Genomic DNA, 24,411 nt, shown 5'->3' with positions numbered 1-24,411 from the left:
GTCTTAAATATACAAAGACATAAGGCACCAATTATAAATAAAATTATACAAATATAAATATTTGTTATTTTAAATATTCTACAATCAATATGGTATAGACTGAGTGTATTAAAATTATGAAAATAAAAAAGATGTTATATATTTGACTGATATTTCTAAATTTATTGTTTAAAATCTGATAAGAATCAACAGTAAATATTTGTAATCATTAATAAATTTACTTAATCTCTTTATTCTTTTTTTTAATTTTTATGTAAAGATAGTGATAAATCCTTTTATAAAAACAAATATCAGCCTGATAAGGTGGTGGCCCAGTGGATACAGCACTGGACTGGGATGCAGAAGACCCAGGTTCAAGACCCCTAAGTCGCCAGCTTGAACATGGACTCATCTAGTCTGAGCAAAAGCTCACCAGCTTTAGCCCAAGGTCGCTGGCTTGAGCAAGGGGTTACTCAGTCAGCTGAAGGCCCCCGGTCAAGGCACATATGAGAAAGCAATCAATGAACAACTAAGGTGTCGCAACAAAAAAAAAACCCTAATGATTGATGCTTCTCATCTCTCTCTCTCTCCGTTCCTGTCTGTCTGTTCCTATCTATCCCTCTCTCTGACTCTCTCTGTCTCTGTAAAAAAAAAACCAACAAAAAACACATTAATTTTTGGAAGTTAAACAGATTAAGTGAATCTACTTTAACTAAATTAATATGCTTGATAATTTACTGTATTTTAACTTAAACTATTTAACTACCCAAGCCACAACAGAAGTTGATTTTAATTGTATCCTTATAGTATAATTTTCCTCTTTGAACCTCACTCCAATCTTTATTGGGATAGAAAATTCATGGAGAACTCAGGGATATTATGCAGAACAGAAATTATAGCATACATTAAACTAGAAATGTTTGCATATACTGTCAATACTCTTCTTTATAATGCCACTTAAAAGATGTTTTGAAATTAAGATTTAAATAAACAAAAATCAGTATGTTCTCTACCTTCGGAATTTTACTGTTTTTTATTCACACTGGATAATAGCTGAAGAAGAGTCTTGAGGGTGCATCATTTACATGCATACTTGCATTGCTCAAGACTGCAACAGCAGGTAGTTTGTTTTTAATTGCTTTTGGTGTACTAAATACTCTTAGTGACACAGAATCTGGTGTATGAGCCATTTTACACAGAAACTATGCAATGTGAATATTTTATGAAGTCATTGGGTCTTACACATAAAATCTATACTTTGTTAATATGAATTCAGACATCTGTAAACTCATACTTTAAATAAATTATTCTCTTTAATTTTTAATTTAATAACCATTTACTGAGCAGAGTTTGTATAAAAAAAAACAGAGAAAAATCAAAGAAATATTGAATGCAATGATTATCACAGTAAACTTTCTAAACTCACCATACAATAAATAAAGTAGAACTGTGTCTTTCATCCTCACCCTAACAATTATCAAAAAATATATATAATGAAAAGCACCACAAGTAACTACCCTCTGGCTCCAATCTATATCTTTTCTTCATTCAGGCATGTTATAAATATCAAATATTAATTACAATGATTATAGCATTTATTAAAAATACACTTAAATTATTACAAAATAATTTTGTATGTTTTTTTAATACAAAATGTAAAGTGATAGCTTTTGGAAAGCTCTGGGTTGGAGCTACATTTTAGTATTACAGTTTTAATTTTAATTTTTTATTTTCCAAGTGAGAGGAGGAAAGATACAGAGTGAGATTCCTGCATGTGCCTAACCAGGATTTACCCAGCAACCTTGGTGTGGGCCAATGCTCTGCCCATCTGGGGCCAGTGCTCTGCACATCTGGGGCCATGCTTGCAACTGAGCTACTTTTAGCATCTGAGGTGGAGACCTCACCAAGCCATCCTCAGTGCCCTGGTCTGGCCAATGCTGCAAGAAGAGAAGAGAGAGAAAGAGAGAAGGGGGGTGGAGAAGCAGATGGTTACTTCTTCATGCTCTGGCCAGGAATCAAACCCATGACATCTACACGCCGGGCCAGTGCTCTATCCACATAGCCAACTGGCCAGGGACTAGTTTTAATTTCTCATTGTTAGAATACTCAAAACCTTATTGAGGTTAATAAATGCTCAGCAGCCTCAAGATAGAAATAATCTATGGAGGGAGCTCCAAGATGGCAGCGGAGTAGGCGGACGCACAGACGCCCAGCTCTCAACACCAAACTGGAATAAAAATCAATTTAGGAAAAATCAGCATGAAAAACCAGCACTGAACTGCAAGAACAGCTCTCAAAAACCAAGAAGCAAAGAGGAAGCCACAATAATCCTGGTAAGGAGTGCCTGAATCTCCTCTGCTTACAGGAACGGAAGGGGGGGGTGAGGCTGAGAGCCCAGAGAGGATTTCACAGAGGAAAAAGAGCAGAAACTACTGCTCACAGCCACTTACCTGGCGACCAGGGAGCAAGGTGGGTTGAAAAGACCAGCTTATCTCCCAAGTGGAAAGGACAGGGAGAGGGACAGACTGTGAGGGGCTAAGGTATGCAAGAAACAAAATAAAAAAGCTGACTCATTTGTGCTGGAGGCGGCCATAGCTGGGGGAGGAACTGAACCTTTCACAAAACAGAGCTGAAGTGCTTCCGGATCAGAGATCTCCGGACATCTATCCAGCTCCAATCAGCGCAACAAGACACAGCAGAAAACAAGAAGTGGGGAGGAGGGGCAGTAACTCAGGTCGCCATGGAGATCTGAGATACACCTCGCCCTACTGAAGCTGAGAAAAAACCCTGCCCCCAGTGAGATTAGTTGGTGGAAGAGACCTTCAGCGTCTCAGGTTACACCCACAGCATTCCTGGTTACAGTTTCAAGGAAGCCCCCTGCTGAGATCAGTTAACAAGACTATCACCTGTTAAGAAAACAAACAAATCAAGACTTCAAAGCTGCCCAAATCCGAAAGTGGATTACAAATAATAGCTGATACCAACCCAAGAAGACCTAGAAATAACACAACTGAAAACTGGAGGCAGACAACACCAAGCCTAGACTCAACCAACTCTACAAATAAAACACCATGATGAGAACACAAAGGAGTGCAACCCAAATGAAACCACAAGAGACACCTTTGAGCCTGACCAGGCGGTGGCGCAGTGGATAGAGCGTTGGACTGGGATACGGAAGTACCCAGGTTCGAGACTCCGAGGTCGCGCGCGGGCTCATCTGGCTTGAGCAAAGAGCTCGCCAGCTTGGACCCAAGGTCGCTGGCTCCAGCAAGGGGTTACTCGGTCTGCTGAAGGCCCACGGTCAAGGCACATGTGAGAAAGCAATCAATGAACAACTAAGAAGTCGCAACGCGCAACGAGAAACTGATGATTGATGCTTCTCATCTCTCTCTGTTCCTGTCTGCCTGTCCCTGTCTATCTCTGCCTCTGTAAAAAAAAAAAAAAAAAAAAAAAAAAAAAAAAGAGACACCTTTGAGAGATGAGCTCAGTGATATGGAAATAATCAAACTTCCAGATGCAGAGTTCAAAATAATGATTGTAAGGATGCTTAGGGATCTTAGAACAACAATGGATGGTCACTATGAACACCTAAATAAAGAAATAGCAAGTATAAAAAAGAACCAGTTGAAGATGACAAATACAATATCAGAAATAAAGACCACAATGGAAGGAATTAAAAACAGGATAGATAGAGCAGAGGATCGAATCAGCGAGTTAGAGGACAACTTGAATGAAGGCATGAAAGCAGAGAAGAAATGAGAAAAGAGACTCAAAAAGTCAGAGGAAACTCTTAGAGAGCTCTGTGACAACATGAAGAGAAATAACATCCACATCATAGGGGTTCCTGAAGAAGAAGAAAAGGAACAAGGAATAGAGATGTTTATCAATCATATCATAGCTGAAAATTTCCCTAAATTAATGCAAGAGAAACTCTCACAAGTCCAAGAAGCACAGAGGAATCCATTAAAGAGAAACCCAAAGAAACCTACACCAAGACACATCATAATTAAAATACCAAAGCTAAGCGATAAAGAGAAAATATTAAAAGCTGCAAGAAAAAAAAAAGTTATCACCTACAAAGGAGCCCCCATAAGGATGACATCCGACTTCTCAACAGAAACACTTGAGGCCAGAAGGGAATGGCAAGAAATATTCAAAGTAATGCAGAACAAGAACCTACAACCAAGACTACTTTATCCAGCAAGGCTATCGTTTAAAATCAAAGGAGAAATAAAAAGCTTCCCAGACAAAAAACAACTCAAGGAATTCATTACAAACAAACCAATGCTGCAGGAAATGTTAAGGGGCCTATTGTAAACAGATCAAAGTGGGAAAAGAATATAGCAAAAAAAGGAATACACCTTTAAAGAAGAAAATGGCAATAAACAACTACATATCAATAATAACCTTAAATGTAAATGGATTACATGATCGAATCAAAAGACATAGGGTAGCTGTGTGGATAAGAAAACAGGACCCATACATATGTTGTCTACAAGAGACACACCTTAGAACAAAAGACACACATAGATTGAAGGTAAAAGGATGAAAAAAACATTTCATGCAAACGGAAATGAAAAAAAAGCTGGGGTAGCAATACTTATATCAGACAAATTGGACTTTAAAACAAAGGATATAGTAAGAGATAAAGAAGGCCACTACATAATGATAAAGGGAGTAATCCAACAGGAAGATATAACTATTATAAATATCTATGCACCTAATATAGGAGCACCCAAATATATAAAACAGACTTTGATGGATTTAAAGGGCGAGATCAACAGCAATGCTATAATAGTAGGGGATTTCAATACCCCACTAACATCACTAGATAGATCCTCAAGAAAGAAAATTAACAAAGAAACAGCAGACTTATTGGAAACACTAGATCAACTCGATTTAATAGATATCTTCAGAACCTTTCACCCTAAAGCAGCAGAATATACATTCTTTTCAAGTGCTCATGGTACATTCTCTAGGATAGACCACATGTTAGGACACAAAAGTGCTCTCAACAAATTTAAGAAGACTGAAATCATATCAAGCACTTTCTTCGATCACAACGGCATGAAACTAGAAATGAATCACAACAGAAAAGCTCAAAAATTCTCAAACACATGGAAACTAAATAGCAGGTTGTTAAATAATGAATGGATTAAGAATGAGATCAAAGAAGAAATAAAAAAATTCCTAGAAACGAATGACAATGAGCATACAACAACTCAAAATTTATGGGACACAGCAAAAGCAGTACTGAGAGGGAAGTTCGTAGCACTACAGGCACACTTTCAGGAGCTAGAAAAAGCTCAAATAAACAACTTAACCCTGCATCTAAAAGAACTAGAAAAAGAACAGCAAGTAAAGCCCAGAGGTAGTAGAAGGAAGGAAATAATAAAGATCAGAGCAGAAATAAATGACATAGAGGCTAAAGAAACAATACAGAGGATCAATGAAACTAGAAGCTGGTTCTTTGAAAAGATAAACAGGATTGATGAACCTTTAACTAGACTCACCAAGTAAAAGAGAGAGAGGACTCAAATAAATAAAATTAGAAATGAGAGAGGAGAAATAACAACTGACACAACAGAAATACAAAAGATTGTAAGAAAATACTATGAAGAACTGTATGCCAAAAAACTAGACAACCTAGATGAAATGGGCAAATTCCTTGAAACATACAATCTTCCAAAAATCAATCTGGAAGAATCAGAAAACCTAAACAGACCGATTACACCAAATGAGATCGAAACAGTTATCAAAAAACTCCCAACAAAGAAAAGTCCGGGGCCCAATGGCGTCTCAACGGAATTCTACCAAATATTCAAAGAAGAACTAACTCCTATCCTTCTCAAGCTATTTCAAAAAATTCAAGAGGAAGGAAGACTTCCAAGCTCCTTTTATGAGGCGAGCATAATTCTGATTCCAAAACCAGGCAAAGACAACACAAAGAAAGAAAATTATAGGCCAATATCTCTGATGAATATAGATGCTAAAATCCTCAACAAAATATTAGCAAACCGGATCCAACAATATATGGAAAAAATCATACACCATGATCAAGTGGGATTTATTCTGGGGAGGCAAGGCTGGTACAATATTCATAAATCAATCAATGTGATTCATTACATAAACAAAAAGAAGGAGGAAAACCATATGATAATTTCAATAGATGCAGAAAAAGCATTTGATAAAATCCAGCACCCATTCATGATCAAAACTCTCAGCAAAGTGGGAATACAGGGAACATACCTCATCATGATAAAAGCCATCTATGAGAAACCCACAGCCAACATCATACTCAATGGGAAAAACTTAAAAGCAATCTCCTTAAGATCAGGAACAAGGCAGGTGTGCCCCCTTTCACCACTCTTATTTAACATAGTCCTGGAAGTCCTAGCCACAGCAATGAGACAAGAAGAAGAAATAAAAGGCATTCAAGTTGGAAAAGAAGAAGTAAAACTATCATTATTTGCATATGATATGATATTGTATATAGAAAACCCTAAAGTCTCAGTCAAAAAACTACTGGACCTGATAAATAAATTCAGCAATGTGGCAGGATATAAAATCAATACTCAGAAATCAGAAGCATTTTTATACACCAACAATGAACAGTCAGAAAGAGAAATTAAGGAAACAATCCCCTTCACAATTACAACCAATAAATAAAGTACCTAGGAGTAAACTTAACCAAGGAGACTAAAGACTTGTACTCGGAAAATTACAAAACATTGATAAAAGAAATCAAGGAAGATACAAACAAGTGGAAGCATATACCATGCTCATGGTTAGGAAGAATAAACATCATTAAAATGTCTATATCACCCAAAGCAATCTATAAATTCAATGCAATACCAATTAAAATACCAATGACATACTTCAAAGATATAGAACACATATTCCAAAAATTTATATGGAACCAAAAGAGATCACGAATAGCCTCAGCAATCTTAAAAAAGAAGAATAAAGTGGGAGGTATCACACTTCCTGATATCAAGTTATACTACAAGGCCGTTGTACTCAAAACAGCCTGGTACTGGCATAAGAACAGGCATATAGATCAATGGAACAGAACAGAGAACCCAGATAAACCCACAGTTCTATGGACAACTGATATTTGACAAAGGAGGTAAGGAAATACAATGGAGTAAAGACAGCCTCTTTAACAAATGGTTTTGGGAAAATTGGACAGCTACCTGCAAAAAAAATGAAACTAGATCAGCAGCTTACACCACTCACAAAAATAAACTCAAAATGGATAAAAGACTTAAATGTAGGTTGTGAAACCATAAGCATCTTAGAAGAAAACTTAGGCAGTTAGCTCTCGGACATCTCTCGGAGCAATATATTTGCTGATTTATCTCCACGGGCAAGGGAAATAAAAGACAGGATAAATAAATGGGACTATATCAAACTTAAAAGCTTTTGCACAGCTAAAGACAACAAGAACAGAATAAAAAGACAAACTACACAATGGGAGAACATATTTGACAATACGTCTGATAAGGGGTTAATAACCAAAATTTATAAAGAACTTGTAAATCTCAACACCAGGAAGACAAACAACCCAATCCAAAAATGGGCAAAAGAGATTAATAGACACTTCTCCAAAGAGGACACACGGATGGCCAATAGGCATATGAAAAAATGCTCAACATCACTAATCATTAGAGAAATGCAAATTAAAACCACAATGAGATATCACCTCACACCAGTCAGAATGGCGCTCATCAACAAAACAACACAGAATAAGTGCTGGCGAGGATGTGGAGAAAAGGGAACCCTCCTGCACTGCTGGTGGGAATGCAGACTGGTGCAGCCTCTGTGGAAAACAGTATGGAGATTCCTCAAAAATCTGAAAATCGAACTGCCTTTTGACCCAGCTATCCCACTTTTAGGAATATACCCCAAGGACACCATAGAACGGCTCCAAAAGGAGAAATGCACCCCCCATGTTTGTGGCAGCATTGTTCACAATAGCAAAGATCTGGAAACAGCCCAAGTTTCCGTCAGAGGACGAGTGGATTAAAAAGCTTTGGTACATATATACTGTGGAATACTACTCAGCCATAAGAAATGATGACATCGGATCATTTACAATAACATGGATGGACCTTGACAACATTATACGGAGTGAAATAAGTAAATCAGAAAAAAAACTAAGATGAATCCATACATAGAAGGGACATAAAAATGAGACTCAGAGACATGAACAAGAATGTGATGGCAACAGGGGTAGGGGTGGGGGGAGGGGGGATGGGGTGAAGAAGGAGAGAGGGGTTAGGGGAGGGGAGGGGCACAAAGAAAACCAGATAGAAGGTGACAGAAGACAATTTAACTTTGGGGGAGGGGTATACAGCACAATCAAATGTCAAAATAATCTAGATATTTTCTCTCAACATATGTACCCTGATTTATCAATGTCACTGCATTAAATTAAAAAAAAAGAAATAATCTATGAACTATAATGACAGTTCATTAAATTGTTTTGTCTTTGAAACCATTTTCAATAACTTTAAATAAAATATTTAGCACAGGTCTTGGAGATTATGTAATAAAACATAACCCTTTTACTTAAGGCTTACTTTCTGTTTTTTCCCTAAAATTTTTGCCTAATTGTTAAAAATTATATAGGCCTTTCTCAGAACGTGCATTTTTAGACTTCTATGCATCTCTTTTTTGAGGTCTTCTAAAATACTGAAGAAGAATTCAGTTCAAAAAACTGAGCAAAATACAAACCATTTTTCTTCACAGTAGCTCATGCCCCAGACTTTTTTATATGTTTTCTCTTTATTGTTTGTAATGTCTCCGATCATATTAGGCTATATTTTGATTTTTATCACCTTCTGCTTGTATAGTTTTCTCTAATTACTAAATTCACAGGTAGACTACTTCCCTACAAAAATGAATATATTACATTTATTTTCCTGCGTTTAGTGGACTTTGAAATAACCTCACATATTCCATTTGTCATAATAATTTCTATTAGTTTCAATTAATCTCTTTTATAGTCAACTTAAAGTTAAAATTTTTCTTATTTAAGTAATACATATTTATAATAGAAAATGTAAGTAACCCATGAAAATAGCAGAAGAAATAAGCTATGATTCACAGCCCAACTATCTCAAACTACCCTTTGTTGCAGTTGGCATTTTTTGTTACCAGATTTTGCATGTGTTCATCTGTGCATTAATTTTCTACCTTGTGTTTTAAGTGATTTATACATACTAATACTCAAGAATAATAATCCTGACTGTAAATATAGATTTCTTTATAATGGTTAAGATATGGTCTTTTTTATTTTTTTTATTTTTTATTGAATTTATTGGGGTGACATTGGTTAATAAAGTTATATAGATTTCAGGTGTACAATTCTATAATACATCATCTGTATATTTTATTGTGGACTTTTTTAAAAATGTAAAAAAAATAGAAATGTATAAAATTATTAGTAACCTTCTATCCAAAAATGTACACTTTATATTTCTATATAAAGTTACAAAAAACGGTAATAAATATTCTGATTGCTAAAGAGCCTGAATATAAATTATTATACATACATATCTACATATACAACATAATAAGCTATTTTGAATCACCTAAATCATTTTTATTTTAATTCCATTTGTTTTCTGTTTATTATTTTTCAGTGAAGAATGTTAATTAACTACTTGCATGTCAAAGTTCCTTTCTGAAACATATTGAAAATCTGTAAATGTAAAACAAGATTAAAGTATAAATAAGTGAAACAACAAATCAATGTTTCTCTCTCTTTCTCTCTCTCTCTTGCACCAGAACACTGGGCTAGGGACCTGGTGTGGGGCTGGGATCCCTCACTCCTTATAGGAGACCTCCATGGTTGAGATATCCCTCCCAATTTTTTATCTGCCACAAGGAGTATTCTGCTCAAGGCCACCCAGCATGAGCAACAAAGTGATCTGCAGAGAGCCGCTACTTGTGCTGTGCTTGAAGGTACCCAAGCAAGGCCAAGCTGTGAACCAAGACCAGCTGTTGCTAGTGCCAGACAAGGGGTCACTCAGTGAGAGGTATGGAGTACACTGAGACCAGATGAGGCTTATTTTAGAGATTTTATGAAAGTCTGAAGTGTGAGCCAAGACATGCTATTCATATAGAAAAGACATTGGAAACTGCTTGTGTGGGCCTGCAAGCTGGGTGGGACAGGACCTCAGGGCTGTGTGTGAGCCAGGCTGATGGAGACTCAGATATGGCACCTACTTGCTGGCTGTGAGGGAGAACCCAGAAAAGGAACAATGGGGCCCTAACTAGGTAGCTTAGTTGGCTGGAGCATTGTCCCAATACAACTAAGTTGCAGGTTCGATCTCCAGTCAAGACACATACAAGAATCAAACAATTAAAATATAAATAAGTGGAACAACAAATCAATGTTTCCCTCTCTCTCTTTCTCTCTTTGTTTTTCCCTTTCTCACTTTCTAAAAGAAATTAATAAATAAAAAGAAAAAAGAAAAGAAACAATGGTCTCTGCCAGCATTTTTATCTGAGTGAAACCTGCCCCTCCAGCTCACAATCTGGTGCCAGACAATTCAGTTTCTCCTTGTATGTCTCTGGTGTCTTTCAAGCTGCTGCTACAGTCATGGAACTCAGAATGAGTAATTCCAAGTCCATGTGCAGGTCCTTTAAGAGGAACTGTCTGGGACTCCAGCAGCCTTTTGTCTCCCTCAGCCACACTACCTGCAGGTGTTTTGCAGCCAGAAGTTATGGAGACTTCTCTTTCTTGCACCAGAACACTGGGCTAGGGGCCTGGTGTGGGGCTGGGATCCCTCACTCCTTATAGGAGACCTCCATCGTTGAGATATCCCTCCCAATTTTTTATCTGCCACAAACGGGTGTGGGACTAGCCCGTACTATGTCTCCACCCTTCCTATCAAGATTTAGATTCTCTAAATCCTTAGTTGTAGGACTTCCATTCAACTAAATTTCATGTACATAATTAGTGCAGCCATTATGGAAAACAGTATGGAGTTCCTCAAAAAATTAAAAATAGAGCCCTGGCCGGGTGGCTCAGTGGTAGAGTGTCGGCCTGGCGTGCAAGGGGTCCCGGGTTCGATTCCCGGCCAGGGCACACAGGAGAAGCGCCCATCTGCTTCTCCATCCCTCCCCCTCTCCTTCCTCTCTGTCTCTCTCTTCCCCTCCCGCAGCTGAGGCTCCATTGGAGCAAAGATGGCCCGGGCGCTGGGGATGGCTCCTCAGCCTCTGCCCCAGGCGCTGGAGTGGCTCTGGTCACAACAGAGCCATGCCCCGGAGGGGCAGAGCATCGCCCCCTGGTGGGCAGAGCGTCGCCCCCTGGTGGGCATGCTGGGTGGATCCCGGTCGGGCGCATGCAGGAGTCTGTCTGACTGTCTCTCCCCGTTTCCAGCTTCGGAAAAATACAAAAAAAAAAAAAAAATTAAAAATAGAACTACCATAAGGTCCAACAATTCCACTTCTGTGTATATATTCAAAAGAAATAAAAACAGATCATTGAAGCAATATTGCACTCCCATGTTCGTTACAGCATTATTTACAATAACAATCTGTGGCAACAGCTAAGTGACCATAAATGGATGAATGGATAATGAAGATTATGAAAATATATATATGTGTGACTATTATTTAGCCATGAGGAAGAAGGAAATCCTGCCATTGGCAACAACATGGATGGACGCTTAGGGCATTATGCTAAGTAAACTAAGCCAGGCAGAAAGACAAATACTGCACAATATCACTTATATGTGGAACTTTTTTTAAAAAGTCAAATTTTTAGAACCAGAGTAGAACACTTGTGTCAGAGCCTGAGAAGTGGGGAAAACGGGAGAGGTTGGTAAAAGGGTACAAACTTTCAGCTATAAAATGCTTAAGTTCTGAGAATCTAATATAAAACCTGTTGGCCCTAGTTGATAATGCTGTATTATATAAATGCAATTTGCTAAGAAACTAGAACTAAACTTTCCTTACACACACACAAAAAAATAATATGTGTAGTGAAAGATGTGTTAGCTATCTCACCTGGGGGCATCTTTTCACAATATATATGTATATTTGGTTACCACAATATACACTTTAAATATCTTATCATTTTATGTTAATTATGTCAGTAAAGCAGAAAAATAAAATAAAATACAGATTTTTTTTAGTGAAAATAGAACACCTTTCGAAGGCTGTTTTCTCTCTGAATGACCTCTGCCCACCTCTTCAGCCTCATTTTTGCTCCTGTCCCCTCATTTACAACCAATCTCATGTTGTGTTCTCAGACACAGACAGAGATCTGGGGTTCAACCTGAGGAAGATAGCTTCAAGGCTTGCTGCCTGGCCAGACAGGAAGAACTGAGAAGGCAGTGAAAAATAAGGTTTCAGGGGTCCTCGGGTTATGACAATCTCAACATACAATGTTTTGAATTACGATACTCATTCCCATAAAAACTTTAAAAATTTGAGACATGAGTATTTTAGTTTACGCTGTTAGCATTGTACTTATGGACTACATGGGCAAACTAGTTTGGGTGAGCAGAAGAATATGCAGTAATACGGTATATGAGTGAGGGAGTTGGCGTCCCCCAGTACACCTACACCATCTTGGACTGTTAAAAGTTCAAGTGTCCCGTTTGTGTCAGGTTAGAGTGTGTTTTGACTTACACCAAAATTTGGTTTACATCACTGTTGTAGGAACAGAACTGTGTCATAATTTGAGGACTCCCTGTAGTGTAATTTGATCAAATGGTGAAGTAACTTGTGTTGGAACTTTCAGACTCAACTAAGATGGAAGAATTAGGTAATGTTCAATGTGAATCTGGGCCATGAGGATTCTGAGAACACACTCTCTGGAAAGCATGGAATTAAAATAAAGTTTTCATATTAGTTTGTTAACAAGGAGAAGGTCAAAGTCAAAAGTTAAGTTCAATTCTCTGGCCAATCGGCAGCCTCAGGGTTCTGGGCTTATTTTTTTACCTCGATTTGCTTAAGAGGATAACTTCGATATTCTTGGAATAGTAAAAATGTTATTCTAACAGGAACAGGGCCACTGCATGCAATTGTGTTGAATGTGTACCCCACCCCAACTCTGGGGTCTACCTCTTACTTAATAATTGATATGAATGTTGCCCCAAGAGTTGTGCAGGAACCCATATATGTAGCCATTGGTAGCAGTCTTCATGAACAAGTATCTTTTACCTCCAGGAAAAATATTAATACTTTTGTGTTAAATTCATGAATAAATATTTGTAATCAATGACTTGGTCTTGGTATAGTTATTATGTACAGTATTTGTAATATCAAAGAGAATTTGGCACATTAGCAGACAGAGTATTGACCTGGGACACTGAGGTCCCAGCTTCAAAATCCTGGCTCATGTGGCTTGAGCACAGGCTCGCCAGCTTAAGTGCAGGGCCACTGACTTGAGCATGATATCATCTATGTGATCCAAGGTTGCTGACTTAACTTCAGCCCAAAAGTCACGGCTTGAAGCCCAAGGTTGCTGGCTTGGGCAAGGGGTCACTGGCTCAGCTTGAGCCCTCCGGTCATGACACATATGAAAAGCAATGAACAACTAAAGTGACACATCTACAAGTTGATGCTTGTAGAAATGCTCTCATTTCTCTCCCTTCCTCTCTCTCTCCAATAATAAAAATAAAATATCTAAAATATTAGATTTGTAAATCAGTAGGAAACAGCTAGGAGACTCAAACTGGGAAATCTTAGATAAGTTTTAATTAAAAAATTATTAAAAAGGGTGAACAGTACTCTGAAGCTAGTGTCAGTGGCAATAACCAGTCTAAGCCTAAAGAGCATGAACAGGAGTCATTTCCAGAAGCCAGAGGCAGAGAAAGCTGTATGTTATCATGATCTTGAACTTTGTTGTCCCACTAGTGCCTCCTGACTTTCACTCCATCAGACCTTTCTAGGAAATTTAAGTACCTTATTTTCTGTGTTATATTTCTTTCTGCTTAAAATACCCAGATTGGTTACTGTTTCCTACAGAGATACCCAAAGCAGTTGCAGAGAATCAATATTTCAGGACAGAAGTGTGAAATTTTATTTATTTATTTATTTATTTATTTTTGCATTTTTCTGAAGCTGGAAACAGGGAGAGACAGTCAGACAGACTCCCGCATGCGCCCGACCGGGATCCACCCGGCACGCCCACCATGGGGCGACGCTCTGCCCACCAGGGGGCGATGCTCTGCCCATCCTGGGCGTCGCCATGTTGCGACCAGAGCCACTCTAGCGCCTGGGGCAGAGGCCACAGAGCTATCCCCAGCGCCCGGGCCATCTTTGCTCCAATGGAGCCTTGGCTGAGGGAGGGGAAGAGAGAGACAGAGAGGAAGGCGCGGCAGAGGGGTGGAGAAGCAAATGGGCGCTTCTCCTGTGTGCCCTGGCCGGGAATCGAACCCGGGTCCTCCGCACGCTAGGCCGACGCTCTACCGCTGAGCCAACCGGCCAGGGCCGAAATGTGGAATTTAAAAAAAAAGATTTTATTTATTCATTTTAGAAAGGAGAAAGCAAGAGAGAGAAAGGGAGAGGAGCAGGAAGTATCACCTCCCATATGTGCCTTGACCAGGCCAGCCCAGAGTTTCAAACCAGCAACCTCAGCATTACAGGTTGATGCTTTATCCACTGCGCTACCACAGGTCAGGCTAGAAATGTGCAGTTGATTATCGCATCTGGTTGGATTGAAGACAGACTACCCAGGAACTATGAAAAATGAGACACTTGCTCATGTATTAGCAAAATGATTTCTTAAATTATCACCTGTGGTTTCTCAGGATGAAGTGCCTATTGCAGGCAGGGTTTTACCAGACAGTTAAAGTGGGAGTGGGTAATGCACTGTCTTATAGAATTTAAAAACAGATTTTTAATTTTCATTTTAAAACCTGGTCAGAAAAACCAGGAATCTCCTGTGACTGATCTGAACAAAATCTCTATACCCTTTGACCACAGGGCTCATGCACTTGAAAATCAATCAGAGTATGATTCTGAAGAGTACAGAATTACAATTTAACTTCAATTCAGAGGCTCATCAGGCCCTTTATGTGAAAGATTGGATATTCATTGGAAAGACAGGGGCTTAAGAACTGGAATAGGATCATGGATGGATTTGAATGATTCTGAAATCCCTCAAACCTACTAAATCTTCTTTAGCAGTTGCATTAGTTCTCAGTTGCTATATAACAAATTACCCCAGAACTTAGTGGCTAAATAACACTATTCTCTGACAGCTTCTGTTAGTCAGGAACCTGGACCCAGAATGGCTGGCTGCTTCTGACACCAGGATGCTTCTGACCGGGTCTCTCACAGGCTGCAATCAGACAGTAGCTGAGGCTGCTGTTATCTCAAATTTCAAATGGTGAAAGATCCACTTCCAGTTCTCATTGGGCCATTGGCCAGAGCACTCACCTCCTGCCTCACAGACTCTCAAAATGGCAGTTCACAACATGGCAGCTGGCTTCCCTCAGAGCAGTTGAGCAAGAGTGAGCAAGGAAGCCCAAGATAGAAAGCATAACCACTTCGTATCCTAATCTCAGAAGTGACATTCCATTAGTTTTTCCATATTTTATTGTGAGTCACTATACTCATTCCACACACATGGAAAGAGGATTAGACAGGGTGGGAAACATTGGGGTCACCTTTAAGTCAGCCTAGCATAGCAGTAGAAGTCTCTCTTCTCCTGGCTGCAGTTACTCCTGCCTTGCTTAGAGACTATAAGGACTTTATGGGACACAATAGCAAGCTCATTTTCCAGAGGGGACTTCTCCTCATGCCCCCCTCTTTTGTGCTCTTATTTTCCCAGACAACAGTGTGCTAGAGGCAGCTCATAGCATCTCCTGAGAATGGATTGTGCACATCTCTTCCCAATTCTAAGTACAGACACTTCGGTGTGGTAGGTTGAAAACAGCCAGTCAGTGTTAACACTGTGGAACTGGCAAATGCTACACATTAGGCTTTTCAGAGAGCTGATTTACCAGCACACTACTGCCCCAGACCTAAAAAATAACGTCAGATTTCAGCATGCTTTAAAGGGAATACAAAGTCTGATGTGGAAAGATAAGGCCAAACTAACTGTGAAATCATGCAGAAACCATGGGATCATGTGTGGGAATGAATTCTAAGGTTGCTAGATGGCCTTTAGATCAGGTTCAATGTTCCTGTGTGATTGAACTGGGATTTCACACTGCATGCACCTGGTTGAACAGTTAGGAGTGGTTAGAAGAGACTGTGTAGTTGGTTGATGGAAAACTGCACTTGATGGAACCTTAAACCAATGTAGAAAAACTATGGGTAAAAGAGCGCAAGTTTTTCAAAGAATAAGTTATAAGAAAAACAAAGGAGGCCTGACCTGTGGTGGCACAGTGGATAAACCGTTGACCTGGAATGCTGAGGTCGCCTGTTCAAAACCCTGGGCTTGCCTGGTCAAGGCACATATGGGAGTTGATGCTTCCTGCTCCTCCCCCTGTTCTCTCTCTATCTCTCCCTCTCTCTCTCTCCTCTCTCTCTAATAAAAGCGAATAAATAAAATCTAAAAAAGTAAATAAATTAAAAAAAAAGAAAAACAAAGGAATGGAAGGTAAACATACACATATATACATTAGAAGAAAATTAAAAGGCAATCAAACTCCAAATATGGGCAAGACTAAACTAAAACAGGGTACTTAAAGTGATTGCTATGAAAGTCAGAGTAGTAGTTGCTTTCATTGGGGAAGCAGGAGAGTGTAATTGGAATGAGGCTCATGGAAGGGCTGAATGGATAGCTAGGAAGACGCTGGCTTGGCCTGAAGTCATGGCTACATACACGTGTTCTATGTAATTTTTGGCATTTGTGTTTTATTTTGTAATTTTAAAAAGTTAACTGTAATATAGATACGTGATTATTGACATAGAAAGAGTCATTTATTCACTCAATAACTATTTATTGATCATTCTTTCAGAGCTAGACCCAAGAGTAGAACAGAAATTCTCTGCCTTCACAGATCCTCCTTTCTCGGGAGAGAGACTATAAACAGAAAAATATGTAATTGCAGGATATGTGCTGTGAACAGAATGGAACAGATAAAGAGGTCTGAGAGTGATGATGGCTTCAGATAAGGTTGTGAGGGGAGACCTAATCCAGTGACATCTGAGCAAAGACCCGCCAGAGGAAAAGAAGGGGAGGGGCTGACAGAGGCGGGAGATTATCCCGGACATGGGAAGGAGCAGGGCCCTGAGCTGCTGTGCTGAGAGCGCTCACAGAGCAGCTGGGAAACCAGAGCAGCAGGAGGAGAGGAAATGAGGGAGAAGAAGAGGAGGCAAGGGCCACAGAATCCCTGAGGCCAGGCCTTACATGGCCTTAAGACCAACTTATGAATTCTGGATGCAGGTTGCAAAGCAGTATAATCCATTTTTTTGCAACACAGAGAGGCAGGTTTAACGGCGGGCGCACCAGGCATGAGCCCTGAGCCCTGACTTCTGAAGAACCCCACAAAATCCCAACTTTACACTCTTTTCTAATGACACTAAGTTTGGTTTCATATGTGCAATTTTAACATTAATAGTACATAATATTTTTTATTTATTTAAAAATATGGTTAACATGTATTTTTATTTTCCCTCTCACTCTTTTTTTTAAGCGGCCCAATATTTTCTTCTGCACCTGGGGCCTCAACTGACCTTATACTGGCTATACAATATAAATCCATTTGAAATACAACTTATTTCTATAAAACAAAAAAAATTTTAATAATATTATCCCAACTTTCTTATTATCTATTCCTCTTCCAGTAAATTGACAGAACAGTGGCACTAACACAGCACAAACTTCTCAAGCACAAAACTGATTCTTACACTTCCGGTCACCAATAGTGCCTCCAAAAATATTCAAAATCCTCCCAGCTATCTTTAACCATGCAGAGAACAATGTCACCTTCTAATTACTCCCTAGATGAAGTGTCTTTGATCCTAGGCTTTTTTTTCTTTTTCTTTTTTTTAATTAAATTTAATGCAGGGTACATATGTTGAGAGAAAACATCTCTCAACATATCTCAAGATTATTTTGACATTTGATTATGCTGTATACCCCTCACCTAAAGTCAAATTGTCTTCTGTCATCTTCTATCTGGTTTTCTTTGTGCCCCTCCCCTCCCCCCACCCCCACTCTCTCCTTCCTCACCCCCCCTCACACACACCCCATTACCATCATTCTTGTCCATGTCTCTGAGTCTCATTTTTATGTTCCATCTATGTATGGATTCATATAGTTCTTAGTTTTTTCTGACCGTAGTTAATTCCACCCAAAAAATATATTGATTAGGGCTAGTTCATTCATCTTATCTATACATTCAGCAAAACCATAAGTCAATTATAGCAGATGAGATTTGGAATAAAATCTAGAAGGAATGTCTTAATGAATTATGGTGTAAAACATAGAGAAAGAAATCACCAAAGCAGCCCCTGTAATTATTTCTTCCATCAAAATTTAAGAATAAAATGAATGCCTTTCACAAATTGACCTAAGGCAATTTAGCTATCTCACAATTGTCAGCTCCTCTTTGGTGACTATCCATACCTCCAGAGCAGGGGTCCCCAAACTGCGGCCCCCTGAGGCCATTTATTTGCCCTCACCACACTTCTAGAAGGAGCACCTCTTTCACTGGTGGTCAGTGAGAGGAGCACTGTATGTGGTGGTGCCCGCAAAGCGCAGCGTCGCTCACGTACAGTACTACTTTTGTTTTGTTTTTTTACTTTAAAATAAGATATGTGCAGTGTGCATAGGGATTTGTTCATAGTTTTTTTTTATAGTCCGGCCCTCCAACGGTCTGAGGGACAGTGAACTGGCCCCCTGTGTAAAAAGTTGGGGGACCCCTGCTCCAGAGATTAGAAGTGAGAGAGCTATAGCTCTACTCGCTCACAACCTTGCTACCAGGTATACTGTAATGAAAGCAAAATTTGGAATGAATTCTGCGCTACATACAAACATTTATTTCCAGATCCTTATACCCTGTTCACACAAGAGCTAAAATACCTGAACAATATTTCTAGCCAACGACCTATCTTAAATACCATTAATTGTACAAAAAGCATGGTTTCAGATACCTGTTATGCTAATTACAAGCTATTGCAGATTTAGATAGAAATATTTGAAATGCTGCAGTCATTTCTTTAATGTGGATCCTTGATGTCTTTCAAATGTTAATTAACTTCTCATGCAGTGGGGATTTCTTTTTATTTTTTAAGATTTTATTTATTCACTTTAGAGAAGGGAGGGGGAGAGAGGGAGGAAGAGAGAGAGAGAGAAGGGCAGGGGAAAAGCATCAACTCCCATATGTGCCTTGACCAGGCAAGCCCAGGGTTTGGAACCGGAAACCTCAGTGTTCCAGGTTGATGCTTTATCCACTGCGCCACCACAGGTCAGGTTGGATTTCTTTTTCTAAAAAAACTAAATTTTATTTTATTTTGTGTTGGTTGTCAATTTTTTCCTTTTTATTGAATTTATTGGGGTGACACTGGTTAACAAAATTACACGTTTCAGGTGCACAATTCCACAACACATCATCTGTCCACTGTATTGCCTTCACTACCCCAAAGCAAGTCTTTTTCCATCACCATTTATCCCCCATCCCCTCCTCCCTCTCCTGTCAGTTTCCCTGCCCTTGCTGCACTCGCTACACTGTTGTTCTGTCCCTGAGTTTTCCTTTTTTTTCTTTTTTGCTCAATCCCTCTACCACCACCACTAAGCCGATTTCTGATTAAAAGATTTTGAATGTCCTAATCACTCCTAGGTGTAGATTAAACTGGCACACACTTTAACATTACCCTGACTTAAACAATGAAGCAATTTTAAATGAATTACCATTGATTTAACAGAGCCTCAGCCTAGGATGATTTAGTCAACAGTCTGCTTGAGAAAAGGAAGGCTAAGTAGTTGACATCTTGTGGTCTCTCTCTTCTCAGCCAGTGATTCTTGACTGCCTTCCCGTGTACACTTGGGCAGTTTTCAGGGAAAGCTTTATATGGTCATATAATGCCCCAGATAAAAGTAGCAGTTTTAATTTTGGCCACCAGAGGACAGTAAACTCCTACATATTCAGTATTTTCCATTGGAAATCATTTTTAAGAACAAATGGTGTCATAAATTAATTTATATACAGTATAGGAGAAGTTTTTTTGTTTATTTTTTGTTTTGTTTTATTTTTTGTTTTGTTTTATTTTTTAGCAAGAGAGACAGAAACAGAGAGAGGGACAGATAGGGACAGACAGACAAGAAGGAGAGAAATGAGAAGCATCAATCTTTGTTGCTCATTGATTGCTTTCTCCTATGTGCCTTGATGAGCCAGTGACCCCTTGTGTTACAGTAATATAATGTAATAGTAATTAAATATATAGAAATATAGAAAAATATGGAAGATATAAAGAAATAAATATGGAAGATATAAAAAATATGGAAGATATAAAAGCAATTAAGAAAAGTAAATAAGGCTATGCCATCTGGATAGGAATTAATCTAGTGTGTACAGATATGATAGACAGACCCTGCCTTTTATGCAAGGCCCTGATAGTGTGTGTGAAGTTATATACTGATAAGAAGTGTCTTGATGTCATAACTGAAGGTTAACATAAACAAGAAGCTTCCCTGAGAACACCTTAAAAGTGGTTTGATGTGACATTTCAGTAATTAACATAAAAAGGGCTCCCTGCTAACAACTCCCAAAAAAGGGAGTTTAAGGTGATAATCCTGTAGATTGACACTTGTTAGAAGGCTTAGGCCAGAAAAGATACTAAAGCCAAGCCCCTTCCCCCCCCCCCCCCCCCCCCCCCCCCCCGCCCTCGTCACCCTGCTGCGGTAGTCGCCTAGACTCCAACACTGAAGGTGGATTGTCTCCAGGATCTGACCGAGGACAGCAGAGAGGAACTCACCAACGGGACCCCCGTAAGCTGTACTCAGGCATGCCAAAAGGATTTGTGAGTAATAAACTGCCTGTGTGATTCTTGCCACTAACTTGTGTGTTGGTCATGTCTCCTCTGGTGGCATCCTCATAGCCGCCTCAAAAGTAGTCTCGAAGAGGCTGCTAGCCTTGCTTTTAAGCAGGTGTGTCCCACTGTGCGGGGGGGATGTTGAATCAGGGAAACCTGATTCATGTAGAGCTCAGGCTCTACTGGGACACCTTGCTCAATCAAGCCAGCAACATTTGGCTCAAGCTTGTGATCATGGAGTCATGTCTATGATCCCACACTCAAGCCTGCGACCCTACACTCAACCTGATGATTCTGCACTCAAGCTGGATGAGCCCGCGCTCAAGCTGGTGACCTCGGGGTTTCAAACCTGGGTCCTCTGTGTCCCAGTCCGATGCTCTATCCACTGCACCACTGCCTGGCCCGGCTTCTTAATCACTAGAGAAGAAAAAGAAATAAAAATTCTCCAAAGAAACCTAAAAATTGCTTGAGCCATGGGCAGAAGACCCTTTTCCCATTTCAATCTCCATTTAAAAGAATGTAGATTTCTAAAATGAAATATAATTCCTGTGATTTGTATATATTATAATAAGTTATCAACTTTCAATTATTTTAACTTCACAATGATCTTTGAGGTATGTAGGGATGGATGTATTACCTCAACAGTTTTAAAGACTAGAAAAGTAACACAGAGCAATATGAACTAGCCTGAGGTCCAAAGTCTAGTTTATACTACATAGCTCTCAAAATATTTACTTTCTCTGGACTCCATCACAAACTAACTTAGACCTTTATGACAATACACATGTGTTTATTTATGTCTTTCTCTCCAATAACAATGACATTATAAGCTTCTTTGGGGAAGAAATCCAGTCTCTAAATCCCCACAATGACTAGAATATAGTTAATCAAGAAATTGAATTTGTTAACTATATAACTAAATTGAATTTTCCTATCTCTTTGGCTTCCCACACACTCTGCAGGACACACACCACAATGAAGGGCATCAGCACCAACCTGGAAAAAACCCTGGTTGCATTATAAGTCTGAAATTCAGAGAAACTACCCACTTATTCAAATCGAGACGTAATCAGGTATGTTCACTCACTAGAGCAGACCTTCAAGAAAATTGATTTTTTTATCCCAGTAGCAAAAATATATAAGCATTCATCCCTAATATAGATATTTATTTATAATTAAAAATATGTATATCTGTTAATGTTTATTTACTTTTCAAGACATTCAAAATAAAAAAATAAATATTATAAAATTAAGATGAAATAAAAATATTTTTTGGTAATTCTATAATTTATTTTCTTTATAATGATACAAAAATATTTTTGATCTTCCTAAATATTATTATAATATTTTTTGATACAAATATGATTGAACTCTCATCTCCATGTTTATAATTTATTTATGTTATAATTTATTTAATTATAAATATTAAAACATGCAAAAAATAGCATTTTAAAATGAGTTAAAGATGTGATAAAATATTTTAAATAATTATGTTTCTTTTTAATGTTACAAAACATCTTTCTGTTCCCATATTATTTTTTTTCTTGGATTACTACAGTTCAAATGTTTGAGTTTATTTGGATACTTGGTTGTAATGGCTATAAAAGCTAGAAAAGTAACTTCACAAAAATATATTATATAATATTTGCATCTGTTCGTATTTTAAATGGTGTATTTAATAATTTTGCATTTGAATATGTGAGATGATATTGTCATTGTTTCTAGCCCCATAATATGAAAAAAGCTCATGTTAGTAAAAAATGTCAGCACTACCATTTTCTTGCAGATCACTTATGTTTGCATTATTAGTATTATCTTATAGTCTCACACTCTTTGTGAGACTCTCTGTAAGCCACTGGCCCATTAGGAAGATAATTTCACTTAAGATAAATGCACTGTCACTATGCACTAAAAGTGAAGGAAGAAAGGAGTGATAGTGCCCTTTCGAGCCTCTTCCTGTGGACTCCCACTCTGCCCTAAATGTATGTCATCTACCGCCATAACATGTGACCATACAGCATGTGAACTGAACCAAGTGTCAGTCTATATATTGAATATTCCAAAACTTAAATTTCTCTTTATCATTTAAAAAAAAATAAAGGAATAAAAATTCAAATGGTTTTTTTTTCCTGTGCCAATGGGTCATTTTGTCCACACCTAAGGGTGCTGCTCCCTCCACTTTGGTGACTACTGCTAGTGGAGGGGTCCAGTTCAATACAGGAACTCCACAAGTTGGCTTCATGAGTGCACAACAGATCTAAGACCCAGAGAGGTTAAAAAAAAAGCCACTCTTTTTTTTTCTCTATTGCTGCATAACAAAAGTACTGCAAACTTAGTGTGCTTAAAACAACACACACTTATTATCTCACACTTCCTAGGATAGGAGTCTGGGCTTGGCTTAGTTTAGAGTAAATCCAGGTACTGGCCAAGGCTGTAATCTCATCCAAAGGTCTGGCTGTGAAGGGAATGCACAGTTGTTGATGGCATTCAAGTAGTTGTGACTGTAGGGCTCAGTGCTTTAGGGCAGTGGTCCCCAACCTTTTTTGGGCCACGGACTGGTTTAATGTCAGAAAATATTTTCACGGACCAGCCTTTAGGTTGGGATGAATAAATGCACAAAATAAAGTTATGTGGCCGGCGTAAAAACTGTGGTATTTTAAAATATAATTGTCGAACTTACAAGACAAGCGTCAAGAGTGAGTCTTAGACGATGTAACAGAGGGAATCTGGTCATTTTAAAAAAATAAAACATTGTTCAGACTTAAATATAAATAAAACAGAAATAATGTAAGTTATTTATTCTTTCTCTGTGGACCGGTACCAAATGGCCCACGAACCAATACTGGTCTGCGGCCCGGGGATTGGGGACTACTGCTTTAGGGTTCTGCTGGCTGTTGTCCAGAGGCTGCTCTCAACTCCTAGATCCTGCCCACAGTTTCTTGCCACATGGGATACTTCAGCATAGTTACTTTCTTCCTTACAGTCAGCAAGGACCAAAGTTACAGATTTATACAATGTAATCACATGATCACAAACTCATAATCATGTACCTCCATCGCCTTTGCCGTATCAGTTAGAGGCGAGGCATGGGTTCCACATACACACAAGAGGAGAGGAACTACACAAGTCGGTGGACACCAGGGTGTGGGGGGTTCATGGGCCCAGGTCCAGACTCTGTCACAGCACTAGTTGTTGTCAGTGAGGAAAAGGTTCCCCAGGCAAAATCCCAATCTTGAAGTTTCAAATTATATCCTTGACAGTGTTTCTCAAAGAATGGTTCTCCACTGAGGGTTTCAGAATCATCCAGATGCTTGTGAAAAATACAGATTCCTGGGCAATGTCCTTGACCCAGAACTGAACTTAGCTGTCCTCACCAGATGCTCTCTCTATTTTTTTATTTTTTGTGAATTTTTATAAGAGTTTATTTGCACCAAAACTAATGACAGTTGCAGGAAGCAAGATCTCAAATGCTTCTTC

Source organism: Saccopteryx bilineata, chromosome 2 (assembly GCF_036850765.1).
Source record: "Saccopteryx bilineata isolate mSacBil1 chromosome 2, mSacBil1_pri_phased_curated, whole genome shotgun sequence".
In the NCBI taxonomy this organism is placed as follows: Eukaryota; Metazoa; Chordata; class Mammalia; order Chiroptera; family Emballonuridae; genus Saccopteryx; species Saccopteryx bilineata.
The sequence above is the reverse complement of the archived record's forward strand: the minus strand, read 5'-3'. Positions refer to the sequence as shown.